Below are 24,873 nucleotides of genomic sequence, written 5' to 3'. Positions count from 1 at the left end.
AATATGCAGATTTACCTTTGCGATCTATACTATATTTTGGGTATTGGCTATTGTCCTCTATTAAACTTCTCTCTCTCATGCCATATGGTAAGTCATTTCACAGAGACAAATTCTATGAATTTGAAAATAAATGCTTCAGGAGAAATTACGATGGTTTTATTAAAGAAGAAGCATCTGAGAAAGTTTTATGTAACAAGTCCATAGAAACATTTCACTAACAATCAGATCAGTAGCAGTGCAGAACGGGTTAAACGAAAGACATCATGGAACTGAAGCAGACTTTCTACTTGTGTGTCAGCAGCTCTAACAATTCTATGCCATGGGATCAGCATAAAACATGCTGTGAAAACCCCAAATTAAAGAGAAATATAAAAACAATAGAGATATGTTCTAAAACTGACATGTTTAAAGAAAAATTAACTTAACCCTGGATTTTAAAGATGTTTAAGTTCTTAATTCATCCTGAAATTAAGCATTCAGATGAGCAGGTATCTTTTGAAGCCACATCTTTAATGCTTACAAATATAAGGCCAGGACTGGATCATGAAGTTCTCTACAGACAAGTACAGCACTATATCCAACATTATGAAACCTGCCCATGATTCACAGCAGTGTGCCAACATATTCTCATTTGCAGGATGAAAGGGCTCTTCTGAGGTTCAGATTCCACTAAATATGCTTTGATCTAGAAATACACCATTAGGAAACCAGTGGGAATTAGACAAGAAAAATGCATGACTTTTCAGTGAACATGGAATAATCCATCCCCTGATTTTCCTTGCCTGTTTTTCCTATTATGCAAAATCCCAACCAAAAAATGGCATCTGAGCAATGAACATACCCCTACAAGACTCTTCAGTACTATAGTTTAAAGAAAGGAGAGGCCCAGTCTTATTATGTTTATATTCTTATTACAGTATTTATTGGGTTTGCATGTCCAGGTTTGGGTAGTGGGGGGCTACAGGGATGGCTTGTGTGAGAAGCTGCCAGAAGCTTCCTCCCTGTCCAGCAGAGCCAATCCCAGCTGGCTCTAGCAAACATTACCAGCTTTCATTTCAGGACCAGTTTATACACTGTTTTTCCTATTAAACCTTCAATAATAAGAGACAAAGTTTAAAGAAACACTCTTACTTGTAAAAGTTGTTTTCTAACATGACACTGACGAACCAATGCAGTTTACAGGTGCTATCATGGAGGACCACCACATGATAAGAGCAAAGGTATTTCTCCTTGAGGATCTTCAAGAAGAGTGATGAGGTGTGGCTCAGCAGGCAGATCTTAGCTGGGAGATGACATCTCAATAACAGATGATGAACGACTGGGTGGGTGGCAGCACATAGAAAATGCTATGAAGAGATATGAAGAGAAAAACATAACCTGCTTGTTGTAGGAAAAAAAAGATAAAGATCACGGGTCAAACTTTTAAGTAAGGACGATCAGAAGTGTTTTGAAGGGATACAAATCAGGCAGATATAAGCTGACATCCTGAGAGAAGGTTGTAGAAGCAACAAGAGAGGCAAATGTGAAAAATTAGCTGGATAGATAGACTAGATAAATAGATAGACCAATCTTTCACTGCTCACTTGTATGCTTGTTGCAAGCAAAAGAGAAGACAACCTGATACCCCTGGCTGTGGGTATCACCCTGAATTGTCTTGTAAGTATTTGGCACTGCAGGCAATGCGATATTCCCTAGACAGAACCTGAGATCAAACTCATCCTTAAATATTCATCTTGCGTTGCCTTTTGCACTACAAGCAGGAGCTATTCCTAATTTTAGAAAGCTTCTCCCTTATATGAATTGTCATAAATACAGATGGTTAAAAATTAAACTTTTCCTTAGCAGAATGTCAATATATTTATTCTATTAATAAAGTCACTGGTTTTATTTGTAGTTCAGGAACATTTTATAAATGCTTTACTCCTTCACCTGCTAGCAGATGTATATCTTCAATACACCTAAGAAAGACAAATAGACATGATGAAGAAATTATCCTTTTTCTTTCTTTTCTTCAAAGCTCCATCGTTCTGTATGAAAAGCTAGTAGTGTAGGTATAACTCTACAATCTTAATGATGAATCAGCCCTAAAAGTATTTTATAGAACATAAAGTATTGTGGGCACAGTACCAGTGAAATTCTGAAGTGCATTACATCATTCCTTATTTTGCTGGGACATGCTTTCTACTGTATATTCAGGATTTGTTCTACATGCAAAAGGTCGTCAAACACAATGGAATTTTTGTTTCATAAATAGAAGTATTCTTTACTAAAGCATCCAGTCTTCTGATGTACTTCTACTAGGCAGTCAAATCTTTGACCTAGGGCGGCCTTAAATAATGCCAGTAATTTTGTGTAAGGATTGTTAAGCAATATAAGTAAACTCAGCTGCTCATTTTGCATGAATTCATACTGAACTGAAGGAGGATATATGAGTTTATCTGTTCCAGCTAAATTAATTTTGAATTCAAGATTCAACTGGAAAATAAACTAAGAGGGTAATGATTTTTTGGGGGGGGTTGTTTGTTTGGGTTTTTTTTGTTTGTTTGTTTAGACATATTTATTTGTAATAATTGTGTTAGAATTGTAATTGCAAAGAAATAAGCTGAAGGAAGCATTGGTAAACATCTTAATAGACTACTCTTGCTATTAGCTAGGTGAGATGTGTAAGTAAATTACAAAACCAATAATATAAACCTTATAGCTGTCAAATATAGCAAATGCTATGAATTATTCTGCACTGTGTTGTGTTTGGCATAGTCCAAAACTGATTAAGTAATGAGTAATGCAGAAGAAAGAAAAGGACGTCACAGTAGATATTAGTCCCTTATCAGAAGAAGAGTCTGCAGTGGCAGGAGGCATAAAATAAACTAGGCATAATAGCAGTTACTTCTCAAGAGAGCCAAAACAATCATGGCACAAAAACTGGCTGTCAATCTACACAGAAATATCTTCTGTATTTTTGTTATTTTTCCTTCTAATTCAAATATGCTGCTTTTTTTCTTTTTTCATTGTATGCAATGATAGTGAATGAATAAATGACATAAAAAATTCAAAGATCTAGGGTTGCCTTAAGAGTGGTCTTGAAAAAAGTACTTCTTCTAAATCTTCAAAAGATCAGTACAATTCTTATGGAGATTATTATATTCTTGGTTTGCTCCTATTATTCCTACCATAAAAGCAGCACTGCTGAGCAGTGCACTGGATGCTCACTCTGCAGAGCTTTCTGCTTGCTCTCTGTGGATCACAAGTTTCACCATCAGTCTCTAGTTCACACACATTAGATTCTGATTACTCTCTGTTACTACCCTCAAAACATGCTCACTTCGCCTAAGTGTCTCCACATATATCACTTAAATCCTGCTAAGGATCATGATGCCTGATTTTCTACTCTACTGAATACCAGATGCTCTAAAAAAAGATAGGAGGTATTTGCACTCTCAGTGCTACCTTATTTCCAGCAAAAACCAGGACAACCCCACTGAAGGCTGACATTTGGCAGCCACCTGTATTATACACTTCCAGAAGTCCCTAAGCAAAATCTAAATGATTCCAAATATTCCAATATATGTTTTCTGTACAGTCTGCATTTTATTGATACCATATAGACAGATTGCGCTATCTTAACACCAGTGCTACTGAAAATAGCCAAGGCAGCTGGAATGCCAATACAAAATGTGACGATGTGGCATAGAAGTGAAGAACGGCAAGATACGTTACTTAACAGGATGCTCCTACTAATAAATCTGTTGTCTCATCACTGCCTTTTTAACCTTCTGTTATAAAATACACTCCTCTAATCTCTACTTTTACTTCAAAAGAAACCCTCACAATATTTAGAAAAGTATTTGTCACATGAGATATTCATTGTCCATGTTACCTATAACTTGGCTTCATGGAAAAGCTGATACAGAGATATTTTGATTCAGAGAGCTCCATTTTAATATACCATTTCATCTCCAGAGAGTCAGGGACTATTTGACAGATTCTAAAAACTGCAATTTCAGGCAGTATAATTATCACACTCGCACTAGAACCACGAGAACCAACCTCACATGACAAGATAGGTATAAATAAAACTAAGAATAGTCCAATCCTCAAAGAAGAGTCACATGACTAAGCACTGTACGAGTCTTTGTGTACCAACCCGAGGGTAAGCTGAAAGAGTGAATTTTAGCAGCAGTTTCAGGCACAGACTATGCTTTGAAGATGGTTTCTCAGAGTGTCTAGGATCTTAGCAGATACATAAGGGTAACTAAATTTATTTTGAAAGGAGTACGTGTACAATCAGTATTTCATACAATGATGTTATTCTCCAAACAAAAAACAAAAAACCAAAGCAGTTATAACACCAGCACAAAGCACCGACTATCACAGTCTCAGCACAAAGGGATGAATAAGCAGATTAAAGTCCACTACATCTGTGTACACAGATTTAACAAGCATCTCATGGTATCATAAGCATCATAATAACAGCCATAAATAAAGTATCTGTCTGGGCAACCTACAGCTCTGGTCGCACGAATCGCTTTCCAATTCTCATGATCATACAAAGAAATATAATGTAACTACTGTATGCCTTCTCCTTCCCAATGGCAGTAGGTCTACACTTCACTGAAAAAGCATTTACTTACGTTTATTGTGATAAGGTTAAAATAAATTTCACTGCTATTTTTATGTATTCCTCAGCAACTAATTTGTCTTGATTAACTGATGATGAAATCTTTATACTGTTATTTTAGAAACATTTCTTATAAACATCAATATGGCATTTTTTATAATGAATATAGGCATCGTTAAATACATTAATGTATTTTAACATCTTTTCACTGTCCAATGCAATCCAATGCTGAAGCATATTAGGTTATTAAAACTTCAAAATGTTTATTATCCTTGAAAAATTATTAATCTTATCACCTCAGGCATATATAATATTATGTAAGTCACAGAAATATGTTATCTCTCTGATTTTAAATCAATTCTTTAGGTTTTATCAGTAAATCTTTACACCTACTGCTGAAGTATACAACCAAAATGGCCTTCATTTGTTTGAGCATATTCTTAACTGATAGCAGGAGTTCTGAAGAAACACTAACACAAAAAAAATATACAGGACCTTAAAGTAAATGTCAAAGTAAAACGAGCAAAGTAACTGGTGGGTCATTTACTAACAAGGAGAAAATACCCTGGAAGAATTAAATGCAGGTACACGCCACAATGAAGATAAAAAGACATCAAAACACAATGACAGGAGATAGGAAAATCCTAGGACTTTTCAGTGAATTAAAGAAATAGAGATGACAGCCATATGGTCATTATTAACAAACATCAGCACTCAAACATGCTCAGAGGAATACTTCTAAAGCCAGCTTTAAATGTAATCCCTTCAACCCGAATTACAGAAATTCACTATTGAGGTTCTCCATTTTTTAACAACATGAAACACTGACACAATTAATGAATAAAGCATCTACCACCTCAAATGGAAGCCATTTTTGAAGACATATGTTTTCACAGTACTCATTACATGCTTATCAGGGCACAGCTGCAAGGCAACTTGCTGCAAAAACCAGGAGGCAGACGAGGCAGCAGAAAGGCATGCGAGGGAGGACAGCAATAGAATATAGCACACATGGGGAGGAGAAAGCCCTGAAAGGGGAGCACAGCCAATGGGCTGGCAACCTGCAGCATGTCCCCCTGCCACTTCTCTACAGCATTCATTTTCCAGCTTCAACATGCTTTTGGCTCTCTTCCCATTCCTATAGAATGGACTGTAGAATACAATAGACTGTTCCAGTTGGAAGGGACCTACAATGCTCACCTTGTCCAACTGTCTGACCACTTCAGGCTCGACCAAAAGCTAAAACATATTATGAAGGATAATTTGCTAATGCCTCTCACTGACAGGCTTGGGGAACCAACCTCCTCTCTCTCTAAGAAGCCTGTTCCAGTGTCTGACCAACCCTCTGGGTGAAGAAATGCTTCCAGATGTCTGGGCTGAGCCTCCCCTGGCACAGCTTTGAACCACTCCCACAAGTCCTGTCACTGGATATCAAAAGAGATCCTGATCAAGTTGTCCCACTCTCTTCTGACTTGTACAAGCTACCCCCTCGTGTTTCACCCTTCCAACTTGTTTGACACTAAAAAGATTGGTGAGGAGCAGAAGGGAGTGGCAGCCTGTGAAAAAGTCACAAGCACATATGGATATGATGGATGATTTTGAAATGATGTTTTAGTGGTTGTAATGAAGGAGGTATTCTCATTTCCCAAGCTGATTTACACTCAGTGCAATCACGGCAATGGTATGAAACACTCTATGAGAGCTGCTAACAACTCGTGAAAGAGCATGTATTTAATTATTAAAATAAATTCTAATAGATAATTTGTAGATTTATATATCTAGAAAATAAGTACCAAATTTAACAACTGCTCTATTAATTTTCACTACTTAAAAGGAGCAAAGTATCTCTGAAATACCACTATTAAGGTAACCAGAGGACATATGGGAGACAGGCATAAAGCCACTTGCAAGGCAACAGACATTTTTTGACCTCTAATTTATAACACTAAATAGTCTCATTTTGTTATGATCATTGGCACAATGGAAAGCCCACGCTGCTCTTATTCTGCAGATTCTTTCCTCTTTCTGCTGCGTTACACTCACACAGATGCACACAACCACATCTCTGGTGAACCAGCTCCTCTTGAGATTCTCAGCAGCTAAAAAGCATCTGAGCTATCACTGATCAGGAACAGTCCTGGACTAAATTTTCTAGGATGCTGTCAAGTTGTTTTTATATATGCCACAATGGGATTTCATCATGTTGCAATTAACCAGGAATTCATTTAAAATTACTTAAAACTTACAGAAGAAAGATCATACTTCACCAAGTACCAATTTATTTCATTGACATAAAATTCTCCTAAGACTGCCCCCAATCCCCATAATTTTTGACTGATGTTCACAATACAACATTTTCCTCTACAGATACTCAAATGAAAATATAGATGCCCAACCATCTTTTTAATGTGTTCACAATGACATAAACAGAGTGCACAGCTGGGAAAAAAACCCACTAAGCTGACCAGCACACACACAATGTTTGCAGAATTCATTTACTGAACTGCTCTTCAAGCTGCCCTGAGGGGGCTGAACACAAGGAATCAAACGTGCAGAACTAAGAAGGAATAACTGAATGAAATGACAGAAGCTTGAACTATGGGAAGATATTTGCAAAAATGCTACCACTGGAGAATGAGTATTTCCCCAAATCAGCAGTGGCACAGAGTAACCAGGGAAACACATTGTGCAGTTTCCATCACCTGGTATTTTCAACATCCATCTGGACAGAGAGATCTTATAACAACACACCTGATTCAATTAAAGGCATGGCAATATAGAGCATGTGACTTTTCAAAGAGCCTTTTTTTTGTAATTCAACATATTATTAATATTTTACGCTGCTGAGACATTTTTATTTAAACAAAGTTTGCATTGGGCTTGCTTTAATATAATACATTGCATGTACTTTCACTGGACTGGAAATAAGTTAATGTTGGTTTACACATCTTTGATAAACCAACACATTCATAAAATATGCACTCGAGAAATATCAACCTGAAACATTAATGTATGTGAAGATAGTCAGATAGCTTTTTCACAGGGAAAGAACGCAGAACTTGGTAGAAATTTGGAACATCTAAGAATTCAGTAAAAAGCCAAACAATAAAATAGTATCTTTGGGTGCCCATTTAGAGAGGCAAAGTAACTTTTAACAGCTTAATAGGCTAAAGTAACAGTGGCACCCCAACTTTCTGTAGCAACACAATGCATGAGGGAACTGAGCCTCTCACATCCCCAGCTCCTGAGCCACTCCACAGGAGTTCACCTACAGACAGTCCTCTGTTGAATTACCTCCACTGCTTACTTTGTAATGCTAGAAGTATCCTGGAAGTTAATTACAATTTCCTTGAAAATCACAAATGCATATTTACAACATACAAAAACACTTTCCCTGGAAAAATTATTAAAATATAGTGAAACGAGTACCATTCCTTCCTGAGTGGCAGAGGATGTAACACAGGGAAAAAAAAGCAATCAAAAACCAAAAGTATTTCTCCCTGTGCACAGTAATAAATGCAGTTTAAAGTCGTCATGGAAACTTAATAAAGGCAAATGGATTTGAGTATAAACAACTAACAGCAATACAGGTATGAAAGGTTTACAAGTTAGTTTTTTCTCACAAAAATCTAAAAGTAGTATTTATTTTTCATATATTTTCTGAAGCTATTATTATTTTGCACTTAATCAGTGAAGGAGTGTGGCAAGAACTATTCAGCACTCTTTGGCTGTGTTAGATAAAATAGTAAAGTAGTAGCCTGTTTAAGGGTTTCAGGCTCCAATAATGCTATTGCCAAACCTAGAACAGGGTCTTGCTGTTGGCTCTGCAGGAATTAGCAGCTTTACAAATTTCTACACCCCTATGAATGCAAAACAATCACAAGACAATGCCCAGAAGTCTACATGGCTTAAGCTATCCACCCCAGCAGTCTTTACCTTCTGAAAACATTACAGCATTCATTTACTTATTTTTTAGTCGTGGTCAAAGGTCTGTACATTTCATAGCTAAGACTGAAACAGTGTGGATTAACTCTTCATAGTTGCTGAAGTTTAGAGAAGCAAAACTAAGCATAGAAGCAATTGCTGTTCTTCTAATTAATCACCACAATTACAGCATGGGATACAGAAATCATGGAATAGAGTCCACTTCCTAAAATGCAGGCTGCCTTATTTTGTCTAAGCTTTGGTTAAATAGGTCTGCAAGTGACTGTGCTAGAATAGGTATCTTAAGTCTCTCTAGTCGGAGGAAGAAGCAGCAGATGCAATGGAGTATGTGCAAAGATGGGCAGTCCACACAAGTGAGACAACCCTCTTTTTCTATTCATTCTATTCTTGCTGCGTAGAATGAGACAGAAACTGATCCACTCAATTTCCATGCCCACTGCTCCCTGATGAGCACTCAAGAAACTAATGCTAAATACACCACAGGATAGAATTCCAGGGTATGAGAGCAGTGGTAATTATCCTCAATGCAATTTTTCTGAGCATTTATGTATGAGTGCATTAACATTGACAGAAAGCTTTCAGACTGAGGAGGGAAGGGCCCCAGGTTGGAGTCAGGCAGTGCTAGGAGAAGAGGTGAACTTGGTTGCCATTTCGGACTTAGGAGGTTTCTAGGCAGACAGTTTCATTCATTGAGTAGCTCCCTCATCAGTCTGCAGGGATACACATATATACAACTACAAATTCTGAGTAGATGCTACTTTGGAACAGGAAAAGGTGTTAATGTCTTCTGATGAAGTCATTGCACAGCATTATACAGTTTCCCTCTAAAGGAAGGAAGAATACACAAAGAATATGGTATGAAATGCATTTTGGGGAAGAGCCAAAATGTTGAATCCATTCCAAAAATCCTGAAAATTGGTATTTTTTTATTTCTCAAAAGCTTTTGTACTAAAAAAGTGCAACACTGAAATGAATGTATAAAGAAAAAGAGATCAGCAAAGAGAGAAAAAGACTAGAGGTCTTTCTTGGGTAGAACTATGAAATCATGCCATCATATAGAGATATACTTGAAATTATTAAGATAGATTCCCTATAGATTAGACATCCCGCTACCTCAAACTCATACCACTGAATGTCAGAATAATAAAAAACAACCATCTATCTCTTGTTCTAACAAGGACCTCTACTGTATTACAAGAACTATACTTTTACTAGAACTATTGTATTACTGGAACTATAGACTATATGTAGGTAATTTAAGTTTTATTAAAGGTAGCTCTGATTTAAACACGTCCTCTGGCAACAGTCAATCTGAAATAAATCCCCAAAACAACACAGACCTCGTAGACATTTCTTTTAAATATCTCTGAGATTGTGCAAGTCAGCTAGAGCTACAAGGAAATTTCTATTAAAACTGCAACATATTTAAGTAAGTGATAAAGAATTTCTTTTGAAACTGTTCTGACTCACACTTGACCACAAAAAATTCTCCGAACAAATCACTTCCAAATCTACTCTTAGTTTTCTGTATGTTTATTTTACATTAAGTCTTCAAGGAATGTTAAATGACAGCTCAATCATATACTATCCATGCTTAGCTCATACATAAACATTCTGCTGTCTCATTCAAAAAAGGATTTCCTTGCCATTCTGTTAACACAAAAAGCCATCACTACAACTGGTCAGTGTTATCTACAACAAAAAAAGCACCAGACACCAAACAACTTGACCAACATATGCTGGAACAAAGTGTTGTACCAGTGCATCACTGCTCTCCACGTGATAACAGCAGGGTTTCATGATGGATCCCACTGAAACTGAAGTCCAGATAAACAGTACCCTCACCCCAGTGGGAAAATTTATCATGGAATATTTTTTATCTTTTTGCAATGTGATAATTTACAACACTATGCATTGACATTAAGACAGAAAATATAAAGCAGTCACAAAAAAAAAAACAACCCAACAAAACGACCATGCTACAGTTCTAACACAGGTTGATTTCTCAACTCCCAACTTTAAACGATTGTCAAAAGACTACAATACTTATCACTAGTTGATATCTCTACTAATTACCTAAAATACGTCAAACCATATTGTTTTGCCTGGGTTACAGATTCATGTCATCCCTGAGGGATTCATATCCTCTTAGTCAGAAGGAAAGCAAGTATTTGTGGCTCTTTCGGCACTAAGTAATTACCCAAAACTGCAGCTCGCTGAACAACAGGTTGATTGAAAGAAACAAGATTACTACATCAACAAAATCTGTTTTCTGTATTAAAAATATTAAGTCTCTGGGAAGAAAAAATGGAGAGCTCATCTCTTCACACTGATTAACTGGGACAACTAGCTTCTACATTAAGTAATCAAAAAAGGAATGAACAGACTGTCTAATCTGAAATGCACATTTGGTATCCTTCCACCACAGAAGTGAGTAACTGCCCAAGATTCCCTGTGATCACCGGTCACCTTCAGCCTTTCAAGCACCTTTATCTTACCAGACAAAGTTTCACAACTGAGCTGTCACAACTTAGGGACAAACAGCACCTTTTAGATTCTTTTTCATGACTGACTGCAACTATTCAAATTCGTGAACTTAATCTCATACAGAGCCTCAGCAGAATAAACCCTATATATCAAACTCTTTGACTAATCAGATCAACAGAAATATTTAAGTAAATTAATGTAATTTTTCCAAAATGCATTGCATAATGAAGAAATACCTGTTAAAGAGTTTGGAAAGTTAGTAAACCTCACAACAGTTTAATAGCACCACTGGCCTGAGAACGCAGCTGATTTCAATGTTTAAATTCAGGTGAAGTGGGAAGATGATATCTCAGAGGGACAGACTCAATGTTTGTGTACATTATGTGGTGCCATTCATGTTATACTAGTTCTAGATTCTGTACCTGATTTGAGGCTCAATATTCATGTTATAAAGATAAATGTGTTGGAAATACCAGTACTGTTTCTTTATGTAGATCACAAGACAGCAGCAATGTGATTAATATCAAGATGCTTCCAGTTGACTACTCAGGGAACAATCTTTTTCCTTAGAGAAATCTAGTTACTATAATTTCTTTAATTCAACTATCAATTCTTAAGGGTCCATCAACAAGCCACCAGTATTTCTCACAAACCTCTAACTCTTAGTAGAAGATCGATACGCAATTTCTCTCATCTTGCGACAAGCTCAGGTCCTTCCCATTCTATCCCATAAAACTCTGAAAAATGACATCTTTATTTTAATCAATCTTTACAATGATAAACATTCACAGGGTAATTTGTTCTGAGTAGGATGCCTGCATGTTGTGTGAAAAGCAGATTGGCTCTGAGGCATTTCCTCTTCAAACTAGTAGGATTTACAAGATTTAAATAACATAAAGCAGTCTTGTGCAACATATTGAAGTCAAACCTGAGCACTGTCTTAGTGTATCAGTGACATTAAGAAGTGCAAAGAAAAAATATGGTATATTTAGAGTTAGTTGGAGAGACTGAATTACATATATTCATACACTTGTTGAATGTGCCAACAACAAGCAATAGGTCTCAGCAGTATGTACAATCTGCCTTTAGAAAACCTGAGTTAATAGAAGCAGACACTGAGAATCTTTACTTGAAGAGTCAGTGACTGGCTTGATATTTTAGAAAAACTCAGGGATGCTTTTCCTTATGGATTATATTTGAATAAACTTTTTCATCCCCAAAATGCTAGTTAACATATGATTATAAAGCAATTTTCACTTCTGTCATGACCACTGCTGTATTTTCCAATTAAACTGCATTTTATGTACTGGAATATATGCCATTTGCATTATCTTTCATGTTAACAAAATTGTATAATGACATAAACTTCTGTAAAGTCTATCCCACGTTCATTACTAAGTTTACCAAAATTAGCAGCAATGAATTGTTAAGGCTTGAGAAGTATCCCCTGTATACTGAGATAAAAGCCTGCCCTAAGGTTTCCTGGTCTTAAAATGCTGCTGGAGAGTGGGCCAACTGGGCAAACAGGCCTCCCAAGGCTGCAGGCAGCTCCCAGGGACGGGCCATCCTACCCTGGGAGAGATGCCTGCAGGGTACATCCAGCCCAAAGACAGGGAACACTCATTTTTGGAAAGCTGAGTAAAAAGCACTAATATTTGTTCAAATAAGGAGATGAAATCCTAAAGAAGCTACAAAGTTTCCTTGTAATTTTGAATTCTACAAGGTCAAAGATTGCAAACCTATACTTTTCTAGCTGAACTTGCTTTATACAAATCTGTTGGCCAGTTCCGAGAATAAGTAGACCCAGCTGCACCTAGAGAAATTTAGAAAGTACAAGGATCTCATTGAATCCTCATGACTCAAAAGGGGAGACCACAACCTGATTATACAAACCACTGTAACAGATCGTAGAGTTCTTATTTAGACACTGAATTGACAATGTTTAGATATTGTATTAGCAATAAATCTAAACACAATCATCCACACAATCATTGTGTCTTATTTGTCATACACGTCTGAGAACCTCCTCTCAACTACTCTGCCATATTAAAACTGATGCAGAGCCTTTCAGGCATATCAAGCACAGCAGTTTGGCCAAGTCCACTAGAAGAAAGTATATGTATTCAAACGAACTAGAAATGGACATCTCATACAAGTTTTACAAGCAAACAACGGCAAACCCACGCAGGAGGGGAGGGATTGGGCTCAACAAGACAGTATTGGAAAGATGAAGATAAAATAGCGCTGAGAGAAAGAGAATGCAAGGGATCTGTAAAAGATGGAAAAGGAAAGGATGTAATATGTAAAGTGTCTGACTGCTGCCCAAAGTGCGTGCGTGCCAGGGACTCCACATAGAAAAAGGCAAAGATAGAAATCAAGCAAAATACGACTGTAGCAGTCAATAGTCAATTCAAGAACAGAATGAGGAAGTCAGAAGAAAAAACAGAAGCTACAATAACACAGTCAGAACCTTTAAAATTCATAGTCTCACCTAAAGACTAGGACAGAGGCATTTGGAATGACCCTGAGGACACGGAAAGAATCAGAACAAGAGGAACAGAAACTAGTCTATAAGCAGACCTATAAGCAAAACAAAGACCACCAAAATTATGGGTGATGGAGTAAATCAAACACTCATCTCATATACATCTCAAACATCAATCTCATATACACCTGGGAAGCTAGCAAAACTACAAGAAAAACAGAGCAAAAATCAGGGGAACATGGAGGCAGAATACACCTCCTGAGTAAGCCTGAGAGGGGGATAGAATCCTACTGCCCCCAGAGGAACGTGAGGACTACTGTGGTCCAAGAGTATTTCTAACTAGACTAGAGGGTAATAAATCAATAATGTATTTAGCACTGCATACCAGGAAGGAGGAAGAGACCCATGAGATTGAGGGAAGCCTAAAACTTTAGTGGCAAAAGGCCCAAATGAAATTACAGAAACTGTTACTAAAGCAGCTTCTCCGCAACTAATAAACCCATGGGGTCCAGAGAACTTTGCACAGCCCTGATAGGAAACCTGGGATATCTCAGGCCAGTAACAAGAGGGCCCCATCTGTCTTCAAATAAAGGAGGAGAGAATGGAGCAAATTCTTGCTTATAATCTTGCTCAGGCTGCCTCTAGCTGTCACCTGGGGAGAATCAGGGGACAGTCTGTACACACAGGTTAGGAAAGGTGGAAGGCAAGTGTTTTAATCTACAAATGCTAAAGTTGTCTAGGCCATAAGACTGGCAAGACCAGTCCTTCCCCCAGCTGGATCCAGGACACCTACTAGAACACCTGTGTTCAGTGAAGGAGGAAATCATTTGTGGAGAGAAGGATAAACTTTAGAAATTCCTAAGACTTAAAGCATGACAAATTAAGAACTTGTGGTGCCTGGTAGATTCAGTACAAAAGGCTGCCCCTGAGGTGCAACTGCCCAGCCCTCAGGGTCACCATTCACCACTGCAAAAGGAACTGTCAAAGGTAAAAAAGCCAATATAGTGACTGGAATAGGTTCCCCAGGTGACATAAGTTACAAACACAACAAAACCCAGCAGAGAGAAAAAATAGCCATATTATCTACTTACCTCTGAGGCCCCAAAGACAGAGCCCTCCCCTCCCAACTGACCCAGGACCTGCCAGAGACTGAAATACTATAGTTTACGACTTACACATTTTCATGAAGGACTTTCAAAATTGTATTACAAAAGCTGCAGAGAAGACTATCACACCCTGAATGAGGCTCTGAGAGGCCCTACACACTGCTCGATGATGAAGATAAGATAAACATGACTCAGGTCTGGGCTGGGGGAGAAGAATACATTTCAGAGGGATCAAGCTTAGCACCTTTGGGGGTGGAGATCACGGCCCCAGGGCTGTCAGCTGCCAGGCTTGAACAGACCCTCGAACCAAAGGATGGGGAGAGACAGGTTTTGGGTGTGTGTTGGAAAAGCCTCTGGTGAGAGGCGCAGTGAAAGCCCATCCTCCCGTGTGCAGAGGAGCCCAGCTGAGGGGTCCCTTCACCCAAGCTGCATCCACATGAAGGACAGAGGGGCTGACATGGCCCATCAAAGGGGCCCTACAAAGGGGTCCCCAGACCCTGCACCAGAGCACCAGAGAGGATGCAACAGACCCTCAGTGTTGCAAGGGACAGTGTTAAACCGGCCCCTGCAAGAGGAGGCACGTGGGCATTCCCACCTGGCCAAAACACGTATTAATGCACAGAATTCTACGCTCTTCGGCGTGTGGCAGTGTGTGACGGCGTGACAGCAGCGACGGGGGACTCTCACCACCAGCAGACCAGATGGAGGGGAGCAACGAGACCTCGTTGGGACCCTCGGATGGGTGATATGCTTCCATCTAACCCATCACCTCTCCCTGTTCCCCCACCCCCCACGCACACTTCTTTCTCTATTTCTTTCTTTCCCTTTGCCTCTTTTAGTATTAAATAAAATACATCAATTTTTTGGCAGCAATATCTAACCTTGTTTGGTTTTAATCTCGTTTTTGGGTATATTTTGAACCTTCCAAGTTCCTTCCGGTTTATGCACAGACACTTGATTTTCTTTGCTCTTCTGTGTTTAAACCCGATCATAACAGGAGCTAAGACAGCTCTCATGTCAGACAAATGCCTTACGCCTGACCCATAACTGGAGAAACATAACAACAGTGGACATAGGGAATAATCCCATTTAAATGTCACACTGTTAAAATTATGAGCCAGTTACCAGGAAAAAGCAGCCCAGACCAGAACAGTGGACCTTGTAAATATAGGCCAGGCACCCATGATATTAACATGCCAATGAGTATGCAGAGCCTGGGAGGCCCTGGATTCTTCAGGATCAGTGCACTACATTAGCTCTAGGTGGGTTTATCCCACCCACTGCCCTGACAGCCTCACTTCAACTTCCCACAGTGTAAGGCAGCTGATTCTTGCTGTAGGGATGGTCACCCTGCCCTGCCAACACTCTGAGTTTATACCGGACTGTTACTTTGACTGTTTCAAAACAACAACTCTTCTGTTTACATAAGACGTCACTTAAAGCTTTAGGATCCCCTTAGTTCCTAGGCTGACAGCCCTGGGAATTGTAAGACGTGCCAGCCTGGATAGAGCCAAATGAGTATTTCTTAAAGGGAACAGAAGACATGGATATTTTAATTCATTTCAAGCTGTTTATCCTGGGAATTTTATCTTTTCTGTTTTCCTTCCTGCTAGTTTCTCACTTAATACTTACTGGTTATCAGGCATGTCAATATCAAACAGGAACTCAAGTCACATATGCTACTTGTTATAAAAGAGCAATCTGCACTCTCTTATATTCACATACAGTATTAACAGGATCATTTTTGAAACAAAGCTTCATATATTATTCATTACTCAAATCAAACATTATTTTCAATGATTTTAGTACAGATTTCACCATACAGATTTTAAAGTATATTTTACATGAAATAAAGCCTCAAAATCTTGGTAACTCCAATTAGGAATACAGTCTCAGACATAAGATAAAATTTAAAAGTTCATTGCACTATATAAATATTTTATTTAAGGGCAGATTGGTGCAATTCTGGAATACAAAATATCATCAACATTCCACTCCATCAATTGCTCAGAGTTCATACAATTTGGCTGCAAAGACTTCACTAGACTGGAATAACCACAAGATATTTAACTGATCTCACTGATTCTCTTTACATTTCTATAATTTTTAATTTTTATTATAACTCTGAGAAAACTACACTATAGTACCCACTCTGCCCTTCCTTCAATTGCTTAATCTTAAGCCTCTAACACAGTCTGAGATACCAAAGGACATCTCATCTGTCCTGAAGCAGCCAGTGCAGGAGCCTGCAAATCTACACATTTCCGTGTCTTCCTTGCAATCCTTTCATGGATGTCTTAGACCTGAGTGAAATTCAGCTTCAGATTATGATACCTAAATTTTGACGTCTACTGAAAATGCAAGGATTTGATTAAATTACCAAAATATAGTGATTTACTACTACCCAAGATGTTGGATAGCCCAGCTACCACTCTGGAAGGGGACCAGTCTCCCACAGGCCCTGTGCCTTAGTAAAGAACAAACTGCACCCGAATGCTACACAAAGCAAGAAGCGTGTCATCCCAAACAAGTCACTCTGCAAGGCAGAATGTGAATGTGTGAATGTGTCATCCTCACTTTGCAGATTATCCCAGCATCTGAAAATACTGTATCAGGAAGGTATAAACATGCCCTGTGACATACAGAATTTAACGGTTTGCCAGTTCAAATCTGAGAGAACAGTGATAAAGGAGTACAGCTACCCCAGCTAGAGACAGGCAGAGTCTGGACAGCCCATACCGTATAGGCAGATACTGTCTGGCAACTAATTCAGCAGGAAATGGTCATTTTAAATGTACTATAATGGAGGAGTTTATGGCACATGCATCTAGTGGCACAGTTCACTGTTTTATGGAAACAATGATCTGTTAGTTACCTCTGAGATGTCAATCATTAAAAGCGTTTTAATAATTAGAGTTTCTTCCCAATTTGTTTTAATCCTTTACTGATTCATAAATTATCACTTTTTTTGGTGGTATATATCTGTTTGAGAAGGAAGATGTCTTTCTGGTCTTACTATTTAAGCCTGATTTCTACTCAGGGTTTCAAAATTATCTCATTGTTGGGGTTTTAGTTTAGTCTTAGTTTTTTTTCCTGTTAAAGGAATTTTCTCCCATATGCATGTTCCTAGGGGACAAATAGCTGTACTTAAGAAAGACAAAAAGGGGAGTGGGGCGGGCCTGGCTACTCCTTTGTCTACACCTGGGTGTGGGGTCAGTTCGCTCTGAGCGTCCAGAGAGAGAAGCTGCAGAGAAAGGAGCTGCTGCTTCTTTCTTTTTGGCCGTTCTTTCTTCCTGCTGGAAACAACGCCGGGACCCCAAAAGCCGCTTTCCCTGCCCTGCTGGAGACCGGGCTGTGGCTGCCCTGCCCCGCTGCTGCTTTGAGCTTTCGCTACGCTGTAGCCCTGCTCGCCCTGCCCGCCTGGGCCTCCGTGGGGTTCTCCCATCTGGATACATCTCGTCTGCCACCCGGGATTTGCGTTCGTCCCTGCCGTTCCAGCCTGCTGTTCCTGAGAGCCCGGGATCAACTGCCCAGGGGTTTGTGAAGCCTTTGTTCCATCCCTTCCCGGGATCCCAGGGCACCGGTGCCGCGTGCTCCCCGATCTCGCTCCGCAGCGCCCCCTGCAGCCGCGGGGGAACCATCGCACCTGCCCTGCTCACCGGGAGCCGCCAGCGCCCCTGCCGGCTGCGAGCGGAACTGCACCCGAGGGGAAAGGGCCTGACAGCCGAGAAGGCTGGGACTGGGTTTGTGATTGCTGTTACTGCCATAGTTGTTGTTGTTTTGTTTGACTGGTTATATACATATATATATAGAGTAAAGAACTGTTATTCCTATTTCCCACATCTTTGCCTAAAGGCCCTTGATTTCAAAATATAATAACTTGGAGGGAAAAGGGGTTATATCTGCCACTTCAAGGGGGGCCTCTGCCTTCCTTAGCAGACACCTGTCTTTCAAAACCGAGACACTCATCTAGAAAGTCCTCATAATCAAGCTGAAGCTTTTGATTAGTAACATTTACTTTGGGATATTAATATCCACAGACAAATTCCCACTCAGTTTCCTAACATTTCGATTAATCTTCAAATATATTCCAGGGCAGTTCTTCTAAGCACTCTTCTGTAAAACAGCAGCGTCTCCCTCAGAGCAGGATGATTTCAGTTCATTTTTCATTCTCAAAAAGCATTAGAGAACTACATTCTCTTTGTATATGAGATATGTATATGGATGGCACCTCAGCTCCAGTCCTTAGATGGGAACCATTAAATTCAGGAATTCCTTATCTCCTGGGACTAGAAACTCCAGCTATATTCAGTGTTTAAGATGAACTCTTCCCTGTTAAGTCTATTTCTTTCCAGTGGTTTGAATTATGTTTCATATGCCAAGAGAAAGCAGTTTTAATGAAGTCGTCACAGTCTTTGTAATAGAAGAGGAAAAAACTTACATTTCCCTGTTCAGCTTGCTGAGGAAAGAACCTTGACTTTATACTACGAAGAAACACCACAATGTTTTCTTCTAACAAAAAACGTTCCTCTAGCAGCAGAGTGTTCTCCAGGCCGATTTAACGCCTCCGAATAGCTGCATTACCATTCCTGCTGCATTACCATTCCTTGGTCTCCTAGATACTCAAAATTCATGAAATTTTAATAGGATTGTGGTAGCACAGAACTTGAGTTATCTGCCTGCACTGCTTTTACATTTCTTGAAAGAGAGAAGCCAACCACTCCAGACACAAGCAACACCTACAGGGGACAGTCAGACTTCCAAGTGGATTGGGAAATATCCCAGTCAGCCAACTGTCACACAGAACATTTAGACAGGTGGGAAATACCTCTTCATGTATTTTTAAATCATCAATCATGATGCAATGTACTGTATTTTTTTCTAGTCCATTACCTTGACTTAAAATTTATTATCACAGGACTGTTTTAACATACTCAAAGATAGATTGGCCAATCTATGCAGGACTTATAAAAAATGCTTGTACTTTATTTTAAGCAGTATTTATTCTTAATTTTAGAAACACACTGCAAGTGAAATATAATTTTCTCCCCGCCCCTTCCCCAATAAACGGGCAAGTTCATAGTGACTACAAGAAAGAAAGCCAAGTATATTTACAGTTCAAAATTAAACTTTTTAAAAATCTCTTTTCTCACCATAATAAAAAGTCACTTGTTAACTAAAGAACCAACACTCCTTGGTAACATGTATTTCAATTTAACTTTTTTTTTGTCTTCTCAGAGAAAGAGATTGCCCAGAGCTTTTATAGCAGCCTGTTCAAATTATTTGACCATTTTTAGGACTTCATATTCTATGTTTCAGGTACTAGTATAAAGAAGATTTTATTCAAAGCTTCAGTTCTTAGTCTACTCAGGCTGCCCCAGCAATTCACTTCAAATCAGAAAATCTCCTTGGAGTATGACTTTGTATCCAAAGTGACTACAGCAATTGATAACTACACAGAGAAGGATGTATGGACACCACATCCATCTGTAGCCAGGAAAAAAACACCCAGGCAGCTGCTGAGCTCTCACAGCATGTTTCTGGATTCTTCCTGACATACAGCACAGTTATCTGAGAAGTACATACCTCCCACTAAACATCCTGGGACTGGTTTGGACACAGTTGTCAGTATTCTAGTCAATTCAGACAAATATAAATTAAGTGCTCATGTTTAGTCTTCCAGATGCTATGCACATCTTGACATAAATAATATTAGCAGGCCAGAGCAGTATACAGCATTATGCATCTGTAGAAACACAACCACAGTAAACGTGTATTTTTCCAGCTGTGTTGTTTAAAACTATTTTAAAACCATATGTAACAAACTTTATAACATAAACAAAAATGGATACCTTTTTTCAGAAATCTGTGGTTTTGGGATAACTTTTAAGTGTCACTTTAAGTGCTATAAGATACCAAACACTGCATTCCATTTGACTGCTTATGAATCATCTGATCAAACAAAAAATGGATAGAAGTTATGTTCAGAACTGAACAGTAACCTACTTTCAACGCATGAGCTAAGTGACCTTAGCTCATTGTAGTCATAAATAATATGTATGGACAACTGTGGCCATCAGCAGCATTATGTCTTAGAAAGATTAGCAGAAGTTTCTGAAAAGCAAAGCTTTCCTATCACCATTTCCCATTAAAAACATCCAGAACAAGGCAGAGATGCATCCTGCCTAAGGAAATTATAACCTAAAATAGAGCAAAAGTAAAACCATATTTAAGTGTGTGCATGTAAAGGAAGAAGGGAGAAAATTAGCAAACTAGGAGAGAGGTCATACGTGCTTTGCTTTTTAAACCACTCATTTGAATTGCAGAAGTTCTGAATCATTTATTAAATAATACAGAATAACAGAGATTTTAAGGGGGGAGCAGCAAATATGACAGCCAAGGGAAACAGGGTGGAAAGAATCACCTGAAATGCACTTCAGAGCAAAGCAGAAAAATGTCATGACGGTAGTATGAAAGTTGTTTTGTTGGGAATGGAGAGGGAAACCATGTGATGAGTATGAGGAACACAGTATCATGATGTGGAACTGTACAAACCTGACAGCAGAAGAAATGAAATGAAAAGGGACTTGACATTATCAACATCTTAATATACACCAACTGACTAAATATACTAAGGCCAACAAACTTCCTCTGGCCCCAAGACCAGCTGTCACATACAACTCACATCTGTTCGCTTAAACTATGGCAAATGTCAAGTTTGTGCTCAAGGCCCTCTCTGGGAGAATTGCAGTTGGACTGCCCCAAAACCGTATCAGAAAACATCCTACAAACTTAACAATGGGAGCAGAAGTGCCAGTCCTTGTGCTTTAGTATTATCCCATTTCATGTAATACTATGGATACAGCTTTTGTGTATTAAAGGAAGAAAAATGCAGAGGATTACAGAACATACACTCTTCGATTCCCTCATCACTTTTCCACATTCTGCACAGGCTCTCTAGCAGAGGGCCATTCCAGTTCTCCTTAAAGTGATGAGGTTTCAGATCCTTCCATTCAAGCCTCATGCCTCTGCCAGTACAACAGGCAAACACGATCCAGTGCACAATGGTGGCCCGTACGTGTTATGTTTTCAGTCTGTTTCACAAAATCTCAAAGTACACTCCAACTATGTGAATTCAGTCAGGCATCAGACCTTGTGTTAATAGTTATGTACAGGTACAGGGAAATAACCCCATCTGTATGTTCCTCTGCAATATCAATGTGGGACTTCTGAATTACAAAATGATTGGGATTACTTCACAACCTACAGTGACAATGCAAACATGGATATACAGAGTAAGCTTTCAGGTGTGTTCCAGCACCTGACTGTTCTCAGTGAAATGACCAACTGAATCCACGCTTCTCAGAAGTTATGACACACTGAAAGAACAGCAGTTTGGAAGACACTACTGAACCTTCTACACAGATGCAGTCTGAACTTCCATTGATCATCAACTTGCTTAGTCATTTCCAGCTGAGAGAAGGAACAGTACCGTTTTTCCAACCTGACAGCATTTTTTCCACCAATCTTATATAAAAACATATAAAGCACTCTGCAGTGGAGAGAGTCATCTTGATTTATTTGTTGCTAGGTATGCAGTACTTACAGAAAATGAAAGTCAAACCTTGTTTTTTTTATTAAACACCCTGTAGAGTTAATTACTTCCACAGGGTGACTATAGTACATAATTATTTTATTTTATAGGTTTTAATGCACTCCTTAATTTTACAACTGTTTGTTTTACTATTTTTTGGAAGGGGTAAAAAGATACAACCAATTAATTTCCCAGAATACCTCACTAAAGCCTGTCTTCAACCACTGGAATAACCTCCCAGGGACATGGTAAATCCCCATCACTGGATGTTTTCAGTACATGATTGGTCACAGTGCTAGGTAATCTCAGACAGGCTCCCTTTCCCACTAGAAGTTAAACCAGATAATCTTTCAAGGTCTCTTCCAACTTGGGCTGCTCTATAACTTTCTAACCTTCCTTTAAAATAAATTAAAGTTGCTTTTTCATAAATCATTTCAAGTCAGTCATGATGTAGTTAACTACATTTTGTCCTTTCCTGGTTCTTTAAAAGGACTAAATGTACCAATTGCTTCCAATAAAATAAATGTACTTTCATTTTTCATCCTTGCCAAGTAAAATATTCTGACATTATAATTATTTTCTGTTAGCAGTTAGTTACATAAACACAGTTGGTCCTGTAGTACTTCATCCTGCACTAAATACCACATTGAAGGATAGGTTCCTGTCCAAAAAGCCTTACCCAATTAAGCTAGTTGCCCAAATCTAGGTGCATCTGAATGTGTCACATTTATAATCTGGAGCTTCATACAGATCTGGACAGCTGTACCCAATCAGAAATTAAACATAAAAGGAAATTCTGCCCTCGTGCAGCTTCCTCTTCATCACAATCAACAGTGTTAACTCTGGTCCTACTGCTATTTCAGAAGCAAACTACTTTTCCCGTTGTTTTCAGCATAATCAGTTTCTAAACCATACCTAAGTTATGCTACTTCCTCTGTCACTATTCATTTTCTTTGCAGCCTACTATGAAGAATCTTATCAAAGGCTTTGTGAAAATCCTAGAACATTATGTCTGACAGGTAACCTTTATGTACTTTACCTGCCTTTTTTCAAAGAACTCTGACAGAGGGAAAAAGAACACTCATCCTTAGAGAAATTCTGATACTTTTCCCCCATCACACTACACAAACGTGCTACTCAGTCTTTAATTATAATCTTCATCTTACCCAAAATTCTCAAGAAAACTCCTAGACTGTAACTCACTATCTCCTGCCTTCTCCCATCAGGACAGGTATCCCACACTACTGACACTGCAGTCTTCTTTAACAATTACTGGCTGGAAATACAATGTGCTCTACCAGTTTTCCATTTTCATAAGTGGCTTGATTCAGAGTACTCAAAATGTGCATAATACTCTAAATATATATGACACTTCATAGATATGTCGTAACAGGTCAAGTCTGTACTGTGAAATTTAGAACCCACTAAGTAAGGCCATTTAGAGAAACATTATCCAGATCTAATTCATTGCTGCTTTATTTCATATGGGTATTTCTACAGAGACAAATAATATTTGATTCAGTCCAATGTTTTATGAAACAATAAAACTTTGATTCTCAGTTTAGTGAAACAAGTAATATACAACTAGAAAGATGTATTATACATGTATGCATATGTGTATAACTACATGGAGTGTGTGCAGATATATATATACACACATATATAGTTATACCACCAATACAAGCTTCCATAAAATGAAAGACTGATAATTACTTTCTGAAAGATTAGGGCATTAATGAAAACAAAAAGGAAAGCATATGTAATAATAGCCAATCTTGAACTACTGTGTTGCAAATGAGATCATCCACATCAAAATATACTCTCAAAGCTGTTTGTTCAGTACAGTATCATGGTAGTTTTCACATGTGCAATTTAAAGATCAGGCTTAAAAATGGGATTGATTCCTTCTTAGAAAACATGAAGCTCATGCTCAGACCTTATTTTCATGAGTGCTTGATAAGCTAAGGGACACATACTTAGAGGTAGCATTCCAGCATTTTTTTGGTTGGTTGCTTGCTTTGTTGCCTCACTGGTGTCTCTCTGGCCTATTGACGTAAGAGAAAGTGGCTTGGAGCAGAGGCGAAGTGCCTCTGCAGGTCCTGGCAGATTAGGAAATAGTGGCCTTCTCTGGCAGCCATTCTTGGAAATGCTAGCTGGGGGAAAGTGAGCTGAACCAGCACAAAAGAGAAACGAGCTGGCAGTTTCCCCTCCAAGCGAACTAATATATATGTGACTCCTGGGGAGGAACTGTTTAGGAGCAAAGAGCTACAGTATCTGCATAGTTATGCCAAGATGCCACCGCTCACTGGAAGCAGATTCTACAATTTTTGCTGGTGACTGGCTGCTGAACTACACTAGTTTATACCATCTGCTGTGATACCTTTATACAGAACTGCTTTACTGGGGCGTTTTTGGGAGCTGTTTGGCTAACTATTTTTTCTCAATTTTTTATGGTTTTTTGTATCCCCACACTACTTCCAGAAAAAAAATGGGGGAAAAATAAAATAAAAAAATAATTGGCTTGCTTAAGAAACCTTAAGTGTGGGAAAACCAGCAATAACTGACCATGTGGAGAACACACACTGACAAACCCCTCCTGTGTACAAGCAGTATAGAACTGAATGTCTGCATCGGTTAA

The 24,873-nt window shown here is 38.7% G+C and overlaps 1 protein-coding gene across 16 annotated transcripts in view; it reads right to left on the bottom strand.

The window, feature by feature from the left end:
• Window positions 1-24,873, bottom strand: part of KHDRBS2 (KH RNA binding domain containing, signal transduction associated 2) — a 346,343-nt gene that overhangs the window by 298,624 nt on the left and 22,846 nt on the right. Inside the window, exon 2 of one of the 16 annotated variants that reach the window (XR_005604160.1) lies at window positions 1,132-1,346. The exons of the other annotated variants lie outside the window; for them this stretch is intronic. The gene's annotated coding sequence lies outside the window, so the exon portion shown is untranslated. The remainder of the gene's footprint in view (window positions 1-1,131; window positions 1,347-24,873) is intronic. 16 annotated transcript variants of the gene reach the window in all.

The sequence above is a fragment of the Corvus cornix genome, chromosome 3 (genome assembly GCF_000738735.6).
Source record: "Corvus cornix cornix isolate S_Up_H32 chromosome 3, ASM73873v5, whole genome shotgun sequence".
Classification (NCBI taxonomy): domain Eukaryota; kingdom Metazoa; phylum Chordata; class Aves; order Passeriformes; family Corvidae; genus Corvus; species Corvus cornix.
Note: the sequence above shows the minus strand (reverse complement) of the source record. Positions and strands in the feature narration are given on the sequence as shown.